Genomic DNA, 14,967 nt, shown 5'->3' on the forward strand with positions numbered 1-14,967 from the left:
TCCTTGGAGTCCCATTTCCCTGGGACTTCCTGACATGGGTAACAATCACTTTTCCTAGTCATGAAAACCCTTTTGAGTTGCTTTCGACTGCTAACAATGAAAACAAACGAACTGATTCAGCCCTCCTGCGTATTCCCTTTTGTAATCCAAATTCTGATGTCCAGCTCTGCCTGCGGGCCACCCTCCTCCACTAGTCCCCAGATGCCTCTCTATATGTCTAAACTCAAGAGGAATCGTGTAGCACTTGTCTTCTGCGACAGGATGATTTCACTGAGCATATTGTCCTCCAGGTTCATCCATGTTGTCACAGATTGCAGAATTTCCTTCATTTTTCAAGGCTGAATAATATTTCATTGTATGTATATAGTGTATTTTCTTTATCCAGTCACCCATCAATGGACATTTACGTTGTTCTCATATCTTGGCTATTGTGAATAATGCTGCTTTGAAAATGGCAGTGCTGACATCTCTTCAAGATCTTGATTTCAATTCTTTTCGATAAATACCTAGAAGTGGGATTGCTAGATCACAGTAATTCTATTTTTAATTTTTTTTATACAACAGGTTCTTATTAGTTATCTATTTGATACATATTAGTGTATGTATGTCGATCCCAATATTTTTAATTTTTTGAAGAAGTTCCATACTCCTTTCCAAAATGGCTGCACCATTTTGCATTCCCAACAACAGTGTACAAAGGCCCCAATTTCTCCACATGCTTGCCAACACTTGGTGTCTTTTGTTTCTGCATGATTCCATTTATCTAAAAGTATCTTATCTAGAGGCATCTAAAATAGAATTGTAGAATCAAAGAGTGGAGAGGTGGTTGCCAGGGGCTGGGGGTGGGGGAAATAGGGATTATTTATCAATGGGCATAAAGTTTCAGTTAAGCAAGAGGAAGAAGTTCAAGAGAACTGCTATACAACGTTGCACCTAGAGTTAACGATACTGTACACTTAAAAATTTGTTGAGAGGGTAGATCTCATGTTCATGGTTCTTACCACACACACACACACACAAAATCAAGAGGAAAAGAGGGCTAACTCATGTTTTTTCTCCCAAGATTTCCTACTTCTGTGAAAACCAGAAGGAAGTGTGTTATCTAACTCTTGTCACCCGTAGGAGCCCAGCCAGCCATGACTCCCGTCATGACATTTAAATAGCTAAATTTTATGAGAAAAGCCAAACAGACAGACCGGTCTGTTAGTTTTCTCATAGGTTTCCGGTCTTAATGGTGCTTCAGGGATTGCCTGATTGTTCCAGGGTAGCAGAGGAAGAAGCAGCTTCTGGCTGATTCTCTGGCTTCTCACTTTTTGGAGTTGGCTTTTGGGACTGGAATCTGGAACCAAGGAAACATTGCCATTTCCAATCTCTGCTTTGTTGGGGAGATGCTTCGGTGAGGATGAGAGGTTGGGATCATCTCCAAGAGGAAGAGAGAAAAGGAAGATGCTTAATACCAGGAGGCCTGGGAAATCAAAGAGGGTGGGATTTCCTGGACTTGGAGGTGGGCAGTGGGTGTGAAAGCTGGCCCTGTGGAACTTCCTGTCCTTGAACAGCCCCACTGCCCATGGAGCTGTCCCTGTGCAGGCACTGCATCCCCCTGCCTTCTGCTGGTGGGGTTAAGATTCCCTCATCTTCATGGGGCTTCCCTGTGTCTTTAAGCTGTTAAACTAACTCACACCTCCACTGGGGAATGGGTTATGGACTTGGCGGAAGAGGATAATTCATTATACTCACATAAGCTACCTAGCTCTTAATTTCCAGGTGGAAATCCTAACTGGCTGTCCTGCTTCCATTTGCATTGTGAGTCATGGGCTTGAATGATCTCCTGACAACACTTTGGAGTTTCCAACCTGTGATGCTGGTATGGAATCTCATTTACTCATTCATTGGAGAAATGGTGGTGGATGGATATTCAGGGAAAGGTATTTTTGAAGGTGGTATTTCTCTGCTGACAAATAAAGAATGGGAAGTGTCTTCCTTGAATGGTTTGTTTATCAAACTGAAATAAATGATTTGTGAGTTACCCTCACAGAACTAGTGAAGGTAAAAAACTTTCTTAAGAAGGACTCAGGGTGCAAAGAAACTAGATCATCCTTCAACCTGGTTTTAAAATACAGAACTTGCCATTGCTATTTCAAGATCTGTATAAAAATAGGTAATATTGAGCAGAGAACATTTTATTAAATATAACACTTGTATGTTTTTCAGTGCTGGTCTATTGCCAATCAATCAATAAATACTAGCCATTAAGTGCTTCTGCTATTTTAAATTATGTTATATTATTTCTTTCATTTACCACTTATACTGCCACTTACTATGTGGTACTTCTGTTAAAAGTAATTTTCCTTTTGAAGTTTCTCCTATGGATGTAATTATAAAAATAACTATAGAAATATTTCCTTATTAAAAATTTACTGTGAACTTATTTCAGGTATTTAAGTTTTTAGATTTGATCTTATATCACTAAAAATATTTCTCTACAGTTTGTTTTTTAGTTTATTAATTTTAATTATTTGGTTTTTAAAAAATCTTAGAAGGAACAGATGCGTTGAAGGGGAAAGGATTTTGGAATCAGAGAGATCGGACTTTTAATCTTACCTCTGATATCTACTTGCTATGTGAGCTTGGTTATACCTCTCTGAACTTCAGTTTCCTTATCTGCAAAACAGGGATAATAATTTCTGTCTTGCAGGGTTAAAAGTGGCCATGCATGAAATATGTCTGGTAAGTGGTAAACACTCAACTTGTATTATTTTATCAGCTTCTCCATTTTCCGAATATCACTTAGAGATAACAAATAGTTTCTATTTCATGGTAACAAGACCAGAGAGCTTATTATTGTTTACAAAGAATTTTAATTGAGGGTGTTTTTAAGGTTTAGCTATTACCCCAGATTTGCTTTCTTTGAAAGTATATATGTGTAGCAGGAATATTACTAATATTATTTTAGAAGAGAAATACTTAAATGTTATTTTCACTTAAAATGTTGGTGTTTTGTAATAGGTACTTAAGATCAGTGGAATTCCTGCCTGGATTCAGATGGATTCATGAAATGACTTAATTGTCATGTTGACCTTGCCTGACAGAGAACTTTGCTTTGGTTGTAATTCTTCTTTGATAATTTCCTATTTCTTTGTAGTTTGTGGTGGTTTTCAGACGCACATTACTCAAAATGCTACAGATTTTTTTCCTTTCCTATACTGCCTCTGATAGAGGAAATATGATTCAATGTTATAATAATAATAATAATAATAAGCACTTTATGCTCATCAAAGTTTGAAACATATTCCTGTGTCTTCTCATTTTGTTTAACTTTCTCTGTCTCTAAGAAATTACCTGAAACAGTTACCTATCCCAGTCTTGACGCTTGTGTCCTTGTGTGGGAGTGTCCTTGTGTGGGAGTGTCACACAGACTGCATCTGTGTGAGCCCAGTGACTGTGGTGGACGAGCTGGATGTGGAGTGAGCATGGGCTGTGTCTTCCCCTGGGGTGTGCCGGCAGCTACCGCCTTGGTGGAAGTCACGGCTGGAACTGGAGGGGCTGAGGCCAGAGCCAGGTGTAAGCCAGGGCTTCTCCCGTGCTCAGTGGTTGTCTCAGCCCTATTGGGGAAGAGATCGGGGCCTGAGGGGCTGGGCTAGGAGCCCTGAGGGAGTTGGGCTTCTCCTAGGTGGGACGGCAGTCTCTGCCTTGGTTTTGGGCCATTGCCAAGGCCTGAGGTTTTGGGGCTGCACTTCTGCGCTGGTTTCACTTTCCCCGCAGTGTGCGTGCCTTAGCTAGAGGCGGGGCTGGAGCCAGAGGCCTTGTCCTCACTTCCTCCCAAATGTGCACAGGGAGGCACCCACCTGCGAGGGTAGTCTCCTCCCTGGAGCTAATTTTGCCCCTTCCCATTGTGCACAGTGACGTGCACGCTGACAACGGCTGCCTCTACTGTGATCAGAGGCAGGGCCGGGGTCTGAGCCGGCCCTGTTCTCTCCAGGCATGCACAGTGTCTTTGGCAATGGCGGTCTCTGCCTCCGTGGGGTGCAGTAACGGTGCTACAGGGGCTGGAGCACGAGCCCTGAGTGGGCTGGGGGAGGGGCACCCTGTGGCAGTCCTGACAAGCCAGCAGAGCCCCACGTAGTCTTTTATCTTCTGCTTCCGTGTTGTGATTGGGAGTAAGCAAGTCTACGTGTGCACGCTTTAAGAGCAGAGCCTTGGGTACTTACAGCTCTCTAGTAAGCCCCACTGGGTTTCAAACCAGCTGAGGGCACTCGTCTTCCCAGTGTCAGACCCCAGGGCTGGGATGCCTAACAAGTGGCTCTCACCCCTTGCTCCCCAGGGAGGATGCCCAAGCCTATGGTATCCCCCGTTTCTTCTGGGTCCCCTGGTAGGGGTGTGGGTCTTGGCCAGATTTCTTCTTCTCCATGACTATCTGACTCCATAGGGATCTTTCTTTACCGCCTTGGTTATGGAAGAGCTGCTCTGCTAGTCCCCAAGTTGATTTTAGTGGGAGTTGCTATATATGCAAGTTGTAGTGTTTCATGTTTGTGAGGGGAGGTGAGGCCAGTATCCTCCTACTCCGCCATCTTGATTTCGGCCCTCCTGGGATTCAGTGTTACCATCACCTTTGCAAAGATTATTTTTACTAGGTAAAGTACAGTTGGTTCTTAAACTTTTTTGGATTCTGGAATCCTTTGAATTTTGGATGAACGTGAGGGCACCTCTCTCCATATACAGCAGAAATAATACATACACACGTTGTCTACAGTTAATCTCCCCTTCCCAACTCAGCTAGTTAAGAGAACCTCTAGATTCAACGGTACTGTTTATGGATCACATTGCAGTGCACCTGATGGATCACATTGCAGTGCAGCTGGTTTTGCTGATTTATAACACTAATTTACATGTCAAGTTTGTGTGGATGTGAACACCTGGGACACACAGCACAAAGCCTTCCCCCAGCAATGCACTCTGATAATTTCACCACAGAGAGAGAATAAAGGTTGATTAATCATTCAAACTGTGTTCCATGGAAAAAAAGGGTAAGCTACAAAATGTTAACATCTTTTTCTAAGAAGAAAGAATTCTGTGTTCAAAAGGTTTAAGAAGTGTTGCATATTGTAGTCATCCCATGGAGTTTCACTTGAGTCTATCAAAGACTCTAGAAGTCCTGCAGTAAAGAAGCCAGTGTAACTCTTTTTGACCCAGCGTCTCCCCATATTATCAAACCACATAGCCTTTTTCTTCCCCCCATATTTGGATAATTCTTATTAGGATCACTTAGAATACACCTTTGGAAATGGCGACTACTTTCATTCATTTTTTTGTGATTCTTATAACATCTGCCACTTATCCCGGTGCCTATTGACAATGCTGTGGTTGGATCAGCATTTGGGAGGAACTGCTAGGTCCTTAGCTCTTGCCCTTCTCATGGTCATCCCTTCCATGTAGGCCAGATCTGAGGACTCTGGCCCTCTTCGTCTACTGGTCCAATGTATTGAGACTGGTATCGAGCTCAGCTTTCTGGTTTTTATTCTCGAAGCTTTCGAAGATAACAGAGGTCAAATGCACCCTTTGTAGTAGTTACCTCCTATTTCATTCTCAGCAGTTTCTATTTCTTTTTTTTTTAGCTGTTCTTTTCAGTATTTCAGTGACAGCTAAGACTAGAGCTTATCTTACTATAATCTCACCTTCCATCATCAGGCAGGTTTGAGAGGCAAAAGAATGTCATGGACGAGCACCATTGTGGATGGCTCTGGGATTAAGAGGCCCAGGCTCAAATCCAGCTCCATAAGCATGGCGATCTGCTAAACCACATCTGTAAAATGGTGATAATAATGGCATCTACCTCATTGGTGCCATTACCTTGAAGCAGTTAATACACACAGTGGAGTTAGAACAGGGCATGGTTATAACAAGTGAGTGTTATTATTACTGGAAGTCAATCGAATCTGGTTCTCATGACCTGTTCATGGCCTGCTATACAGTAAGCACCCAAACATTAGTTATTCTTGCCATTATCATGTTACTCTTTTGACAGTTTTATTGATTCTATTCTCATTGTCTTGACTTACCTGATTCCAGAATGAAGATATTTGATATAAACTGATTACAGAAATTTAAATTCTAGTACCCAGAGTTCCTGTTATGGAACTGATACGCGATTTTGTTGTTGACTTTCAATAGCGTGAACCCAGTAAAGAACAAACTATTTTCTTTCTTGCTTAGTTGAAAGAATTTCTCTGCCAAACTGCACCCAGGGGGTAGAAGAGCTATGCGTGTGGGAATGTGTCAGGATGTATCTAAAAGAGCTTCAGGAAGGGAGAAGAAGCAATTATGTTAAACCTTCTGGAAATGCACAATCATCAAGAAAGTCACAGTTAATGGAAAAACAACCCAGTCCTTATTCCTGTGTTTATTTTTTCGCTCCTAACCGTTGCATTACATTTTGCCACAGAGAGAAGGAACAGCGTCAGTGTAAGTTTATTCTCACAGCCTAAATAAATGGCTCAGAAAACTGAAAGAAAGTTAGGCTTAACATTTTCTGTTCTGTGCTTATTCGCTCCTTGTACATTCTATCTTGCCTCCCTTGCTGTGGGAATAGTTGCTTAACAGTTTTAAGTGTGAAATAGTTTGCATGAATCAAGATTAGTCTCCTCCTGAAAGGAGAAAATGTGACTAGTACTAATTTAGACTTATTTGCATTGATCATTAGTTATTTTATCAATCAGAAATATAACCACTTAAGAAGTGGAGCAGTTTGATCTGAAAGCAGGTGGGCTGGGCCTGCTGGGAACTGTCTCCTGTCAACAGGCCCTAGATGAGAATATACAGAAGCAGCCTGTGGCGTAAGCGAAGCCCTGTTCCGTATTGGGAAGCAGCTTTCAGACTCTTCTTTTAAATAGTGAGATTAATTTTTACATGAAATGTTATTTGGGACCCAGATGTGAAAGAAAAGGCAATAGAAATGGTTCAAGTACGGGGACTTGGCTTCTCTTGCCCTCATTTTCCTCCTGAGATCGTCTCTGGGACACCTGAAAACTGCAGGTTTGGAAAGTACTGACATCAGAATAAACGAGTGCCCTTGTTAAATTTTTCACTCTAGTATATTAGGTGAAATACTTAAAAATATATTTAAATTTTTGTATTTTTAATGAACACTGTAGACGAGGGGTTGACAAATTTTTCTGTAAACAGCCAGAGAGTAAATATTTTGCACTTTGTGGGCCAAGATACAAAATTGAGATGATTACATACTTATATAACATGAGAAAAAACAAATATCCACAAAATATCTTTTTTTTTTTTTTTACAAAATTCAAAATATAATTATAAGGATTATTGAGTACATACAAGGTTTTGTAATACAGGTTGGCTAATGAGAAGAAATGAATTTTTTCCAGTAACATTTTGCTGAATTGGAGTTCAAGGTAGCATTTCCTGTCATCAAATCAATTGCAAATGCTCATCTGTAAAAACAGGTCTTAGCTTGTGGGATGTACAAAAATAGATTGTGGGTTAGATTTGGCCTGTGGGCCATAGTTTGTCGATTCCTCCTCTAGAATAAACTTCAACTGGAAAATAGTAATTAGGAGATTTCAATTAATATTTAAAGAGCTTTTGTTTTTTAGTGACAGCAGTGAACCACTTTCTCATTGCTACGATATTGGCAGTGCTTTTTCTCGTTGAAAGTAAAATTGCAATACCCAGTGTTGTGGACAGTTTCAGAAAAAGTGAATTTCATGTATTCTCAATGAGAGGCTTTTCTGCGAGAGAATTTGTCATAATGTGTCAAAAAATCTAAAACAGCGCACGTATACTTTGTTTGACCCAGTGATTTCACTTCTAGGAATTTAACCCAGTGAGGATTATACTGAGGTATTTATGTGCAACAATCATGGGATTGTTTATCATGGCAAAAATTTGGGTGCATCCTAAATGCTTAGCGTTAAGGGGATCAGTGAAATAAATGATTGCAGATATACAAAAGAGATTATTATGAAGCCACTGGAAATTGTATTGTGAAACTTTATTGACATGGAAAGATTGTTTTAAAAAAGCAAGCTGCAGGGCTTCCCTGGTGGTGCAGTGGTTGAGAGTCCGCCTGCCGAGGCAGGGGACATAGGTTCGTGCCCTGGTCCGGGAAGATCCCACTTGCCGCGGAGCGGCTGCGCCCGTGAGCCATGGCCGCTGAGCCTGCGCGTCCGGAGCCTGTTGCTCCGCGACGGGAGAGGCCACAACAGTGAGAGGTCCGCGTACCGCAAAAAAAAAAAAAAAAAGCAAGCTGCAGACATTAAGCATACTATGATCTCCATTATTGAATAAAACATATGGGGAGCTTACACATAGAAAACTAAATGAAAGACTACATGCTAAAATGTTTACAGTGCTTCTTCGTGAGATGCGAATATGGGTCATTGTTGGTGGTAGCATAATCGTAAGTACTATTTCTTGAGTGCTTACCAACTGCAGGCACTCTGGGAATGCTTTACATACATAATCTCGTGTGATCTTTAAATCCATGCTGTGAAATAGGAACGCTCATCTCCGCTAACGTACAGGGAGCACTGAGGCTTGGAGAACGTAAGTAGCTTCCCCAGTAGACACAGTAAAAATGGGGAGCCTGGGTTTTGTACTCAGATGGGTCTCATTTCAGAATTTGCACTGCTGTCTCGCATGCCATACTGACTCTCTTCTTTTCTCCGTGCTAATTTATATTTCTAATCTTGCTCTGAAATGCCAGTGGGTGTTTTTTAAGAAAGTTGAAGATGAGATCATTGGGTGTAATTACATTAAAAACACTGAATTGCCATGTAGAAGGTTTAACCGTTTCTTGTTCCATTACTGCTGATTCTGCCTGTCCTTTCTACTGGCCCAGATGGGCTTCCATGAAGATTTGGAAGGGCAGAAGTCATTAATCCAGTCTACTGCAAAGAATGGGCATTCCAGTTGCCTCTAAGTCTATAACCTAGCCAAGAAATATTTGTTTTCCTCCAAGGTGAAGAATAATCTTCCATATTTTAATTAAATTCCTTTGCTCCAAGAGACAATCTGACTCTAAGAGCTTTTTAGAATCAGTGCCAAAAGAGGGCGTGGTTATCCGTTGATGACCAAGAGCCTTTCTCTCACTCCCCCCACTATCCCCTGCCTTCACTCTTTACCACATTCCTTCAAAAGGGAACAGGGATAGTATGGGTCCAGGAGGGGAGTGTTAACTTATTCAAATTAAAATGAAGTGCTTATTTAATAATGTGTTTACCAGAAATAAATTATCACCTGGATTTAAACTTCACGATTCTTTTTTCTGTATGCTAGGCTACAGATGCTATAAAAACGATGGCTTTTAAACTCCGACAGTTTCCATTCACTGAACAAGATGAACTGTTCTGTCTTGCTAAATTGCTCTTTAAGTTAATCAGTCCTGTCGCCAAAGGCCTGTGATCATCTTGCCACTTTGGTTTGTGTGATTACTGTGTTACAGAGCACCGTCAACATGATCAATTTTTTTTTCTGACCTGTTTTGTCACATCTTCTGTTCCCAGCTCCTTGAAAACAGCATCATGGGTAAATTCATCTTTCTTAGAAGTTGTGAAGAACCATAGTCTTATTTATTGAATGTAGTTAAAATGGCCTATTGTAAAATGATGCCAGATCACAGATAGACAGGTAGGGGCATGTAAAGTTATTTCAAGAAACACATGAAAAATTTTGAAACACTGGTAAAAGTGACTGTAAGTGTAAATCTAGGTATTGAATTGGGATTTAATGGTCATGATTGACAGAATCTTTTCGGAGTAGGCAAAAATCAGGTTGTACAGTGAAGATTAATAAATAGTTCAGTACAATAATTGGGTGTGGGGTGAGGGATAGAGGGAACTAGTATTTAATGGTAGCTCTGACTTCTTTTTAGCTCCCATTCATTCATCCCATTCGTTCACCCATTAACAAATATTTATTGCATTCTCAAGGCAATGAGGACACAGAGGTAAGCAGGACAGACCCAGTCTCTGTTCCCATGGGGCCTAGAGTTTCCAAGTTGCATGCTAAGATTCTTGCAGTGCATGTCTTCCACATATCATGAGAACGTATAGCTGTCCCACCTCTCACTTACATAGACACATAGTCATGGTGAATTTGAAAATGAAAGGGAGAGAGCAGTGAAAAAAGTTGAGCTTTTCTAGCCGTGTAAAATTTAGATTAATTCATAATTTAAAAATACCCCAATGTGACTGGTTCAGACTAAAGGGGAATACTAGTCTGATAATTACTATCTTTTCATAATATTTTTAAGCTGGAGTTTTAATTCTCAAATAAAATGGTGCCAAATGATGGCAAGGTGCTGTCGACAGCAGTAGGGCTACCCTGTCTCTGCTGGTTTTGCAAGAGATCATAGTGACTTATTGTTTGAATTCTCTTTGTGTAAACAGAAAATTTTTCCAATTCAGTATATTCATCTTATTATACAAATAGCATTAAATAGAAGAATAATTTTCAAAGATAATGCTTTTAAAAGGAATTAAGGATAATTTATTACCTTTCTCACTAATATGAACCTTTCCTGTATCAATTCTTCAAGAATCCTGGTCTGGAATCATATATTTTCCCCAGTTATTTGCTCTTGATCTTCTTGTAGCTGAGTGTCCAAGTGATCTAGGTTGTTTGTCTTTCAGCAATTCTTTTACATTAATTTCTGTACTAAGAACAATTAGTCTCTGATTTCAGAAGCTTTGTTCTCTTATTTTGTGCACAGTCTCAGAGGGGAGAAAGAAAAGGAATTCACTCTGGAGAACAAGATGGCTGCAGGAGCTCCAAGAATCATATCCTCATATGACAGTATTTGAAAGAAATGACTTCTTTCCTGTATGTATTCCTTTTTCCACAGCTCTTTGTAGACTCACGTTCATGTTCTTTGGTCTACACCTAGGCCAGTCACTGCAAAAGGGAGTGAAATAACTATGTTTGGCTTTAAGCCAATCATGATTCACCCCCAGGCTCTGGAGAGTTCATCTTCCTCTGTGGCCATGGTTTCTTGAAGAGGATGGACACAATTTAGTTTTATTGGCGCAAAGGTGAGCAAATGACTGTTGAGTAGGCAAGCTATGGTGTGTGCCAAAGTTGGTTTTGGCAAGTTAATGTTATCAATTCCGATAAAATTTTTTTCCTCTTATATCTGTTTAAATTTTTTCTCACTTCACAGTATTCTGATTCTTTTTTTTTTAAATTGAGATATAGTTTATTTACAGTATTGTGTTAGTTTCAGGTGTACAGCAAAGAGATTCAAATACACACACACGCACACACACACACACACACACACATACATGTATGTGTATGAATGAGACTGTATTTGGAGATAGAGCCTTAAAAGAAGTAATTAAGTTAAAATGAGGCCATTAAGGTGGACCCTAATCCAAGCTCACTGGTGTCCTTATAAAAAGAGATTAGGACACCCAGAGAGTCACCAGGATGCTGTGTGTGCACAGAAGAAAGGCCATGTGAGGACATAGTGAGAAGATGGCCATCAGCAAGCCAAGGACAGAGACCTCAGAAGAAACCAAACCAGTCTGTGGTATTTTGTTACGGCAGATCTAGCAAACGAATATAGATAGTAATTAGTACCACCTTTTAATGAATACCTATGAAGTGTGAGGGACTATATTAGGAGGCCTTTATGAATTACCTGAGGTAAGAATTATCCCATTTTAACAACTGAAAAACTGAGTCTCAAAGAGGTTAAACAACTTGTAAATGGAAGAATTGGAATCAACCCATTCTAAATACTTCCCATATACCAAGGCAGTCTGGATAAAGTAACTTCTATATATATATTATATATATAATATATATATAAAATATATATAACACATATATAGAATTGCATTATATATAATATGTGCATGTATAAAGTACATTTATAAATATATAAAAACATATAAAACTTATTGAATTCTTCCTATTTGTTAGGCATACAGGGCTAAGCATGTTACATGAATTAGTGTGTTTAATCCACACCATGACATTATGATGTGTTCGTTATTATTATTCCATGTAACAAATGAGGCTCATAGACTTTGAGTCAATTTCCTAGGATCACACAGGTACCAAGTGCTGGAGCCAGGATTGAAGCTTGGATAATCTGACTCTAGAGCACACTCTATCCAGCATCTAAGCTACTTTGTGTTTGAATGGATCATCAGAAGGAAAGGTTTATGAATGGAAAGTCCAAGCGACACAGAGCACCCACAACAGAGGAGAAACATAAACTCGATGATATGTTAATTGGTGAATGGATCTTGAAGAGATTTTAAAAATGCAAATATGAAGTAATATTTATTAAGAAACTAGTATATGCTTGGAAATATTTATTTCTTGTTATTGCACATCACCATAGACATAGGCCAGTCTTTTAATCAATTAGCCAGTCAACTAAAGGATCAACAAAAGAGACACAGGCGGTCCCTGAAACGGCATCATATTAACAGAGTGGCAAGGCGAATTCCCCTTTTCCATAAGGATGCGCTATAATTAGGGCTCGGACTATAAATACCCATTATCAAATGACTACATATGTGATCAAAATATGCCACAAACAAGCATATTCACTTGAATATAAACTTGTAAGATATCTTAAAATGAAAAATATATATATTGAAGTCCTGTAGGGTGGGCATTGATGTTATTCCCTCTCTTGCCAATTTTATGTTTCAATAAAGTGATATTAAGCACCTGAGGTATCACTGTGGATAAGATGAGGAAGTTCCAGTTGTTCCTGGTGATGGCAGGTGGTGTCTATGAAATCACAAAGCGGCTATAAGTCTCGATTTTTTTTTTCTAAATGCCAACTATACCTCTCTCACAGCTTACTTGAGTCACTGCCCAGCAACCAATGGATGAATGGGAAATGCAGCAAGATGTGCAGCTGTGTTAATTAGAAGCAATGAATGGAAACTCATGATTTGTGAAGAATGCAGAAGCAGGACTGACTATAGGAATTCCTGTGATTCATAGAAAATATCCTGACTTTTTGAGCTGTAAAATCCTTTCTTGGTTAATCTGAGTTTGATTTCTTTTGCCATTAGTAAATTATATGTAATATGCCATATGGTTTTGAACTAAAATTAATTCAGCTCTGGGAAATTTTACATCATCCTTTGGTATAACTATCTAAGTCTTCAAAAGCTCAAGATTGAGAGTGATTTCCTCTGATTTGCATTTAGCATAGTATTGGTAGGAATAAACTTAGAAAGAATGTTAGTCTAAATCACACCATAGAGATTTTTATACCATAGAATAAAGGATGGAGGTTGGATTGAGTGAGGTATTTAAAAACTATTCCTCACTGTCTTATAAAGTGAAAGACTGATAGATTCAGCAACAAACCCTCCAAGATGCACATCTAGCAGGCAGGGGTAATAGTCATGACTCAGCACTGCTGAGGAAGAGTGAGAAATGCTCAAACTGATTTTTGTCAAGATTAAAAGGAGAAATTTCTTAAGTGAATTGGAAAGCTTTTTATGATGGCTAGTTCAGATTGTTGTTTTTTGTTTGTTTGTTTTGCAGTACGCGGGCCTCTCACTGTTGTGGCCTCTTCCGTTGCGGAGCACAGGCTCCAGACACGTAGGCTCAGCGGCCATGGCTCACGGGCCCAGCCGCTCCGCAGCATGTGGAATCTTCCCGGACCGGGGCACGAACCCGTGTCCCCTGCATTGGCAGGCGGACTCTCAACCACTGTGTCACCAGGGAAGCCCTTTGAAATGAATTTTTTGTATTGGTTCTCTCCAACTCCTCTTCCCCTATTCTCTCCCAAATTCAATGAAATCAGGATTTTAATCCCACAAGTACATCGAACTGCTCTGGTGAAGATTAGCATTCATGTCCCTGTTGTGAATACTGATGGTCAGTTCCCAGTCCTCATGTTACTGATCCCTAAGCATTTGACATTGCTGATCATTCCTACCTTTTTGAAATGTGTTCATCACTTGGCTTCAGGGACACTCCTACTACCTCACTGGTCACTCCTTCTCAGTCCCTTTGATGGCTCCTATTCAGCTCTGATCTTTAGATGTTGAAGGGCAGCAGTATTTTGACACTGAACTTCCCTTTTCTATTTACACTTACTATGTAGTGTATATCAACCAGATTGGAGATTCACACATTTATACCTCCAGCCCAGGTATCTCTTCTGAACTTCAGATTCATTGATCCAACTGTCTACTTGACATTGCCACCTGGATGTCTAAAAGATGATTTGACATTACCATGTCCCAACACCTGCTTCTCTCAGTCTTCCACATCCAGTAAACGGCAGCTCCATTTTTTCAATTTCTCAGATGAAACCATGACCCTTCTCTTTCTTAAACCCACGCCAGATTCTTCCATAAATCCTTTGGGCTCTGCCTTGCAATTTTTCCAGAATCTTACCATTTCTTTTACCACCACAACTGCCATTCTAGTCTTATCCAGCATCATTTCACCCCTGGAATACCTTCTACCTGGTTTCGTTTTTTCTGTCATTGTCTCTCCTACAGATCAGATGCCAGAATGATCCTTTTAAACCTAAGTCAGCTCATGTAATTTCTCTGTGCAAAATCTTCCTGTAGCTTCTCTCCATCTCATTTGGCATAAAAGTCAAAGGTCATGATATATGCCTCTTCTGCTTGAATGATATTGTGTTTCGCTTCCTCTTCTACTACTCTTCCCTCATTCACTCCCTTCCAGCCACACTGGCCTTGGGGATGTTCCTGAGAGGCCAAGTATGCTTCTGCCTCAGGGCTTTTGCCCTTGCTATTTCTTCTGCCTTGAACATTTCCCCCCAGAATTTGTAAGACTTGCTCCCTCATCATGTTTGGATTTTTACTCAATTGTCATCTTCTTTTTTAAGGTTTTGCATACCAGTTATTAAAACCTGCAACCATCTCATCCCTGGCTTTATATTTTTTGGTAGCACTTTTCACCATCTGACATGGCAGTTATTTTATGTAACTG

General features: G+C 40.0%; 1 long non-coding RNA gene across 1 annotated transcript in view; it reads left to right on the forward strand.

Annotated features, from left to right (window-relative positions):
* The first annotated feature begins 3,448 nt into the window (after positions 1-3,448).
* Positions 3,449-14,967, forward strand: part of LOC137223997 (uncharacterized) — a 160,142-nt gene continuing 148,623 nt past the window's right edge. Inside the window, exon 1 of the long non-coding RNA XR_010943173.1 lies at positions 3,449-3,561. This is a non-coding gene — a long non-coding RNA (uncharacterized lncRNA). The remainder of the gene's footprint in view (positions 3,562-14,967) is intronic.

This window comes from Pseudorca crassidens, chromosome 4, assembly GCF_039906515.1.
Source record: "Pseudorca crassidens isolate mPseCra1 chromosome 4, mPseCra1.hap1, whole genome shotgun sequence".
NCBI lineage: Eukaryota > Metazoa > Chordata > Mammalia > Artiodactyla > Delphinidae > Pseudorca > Pseudorca crassidens.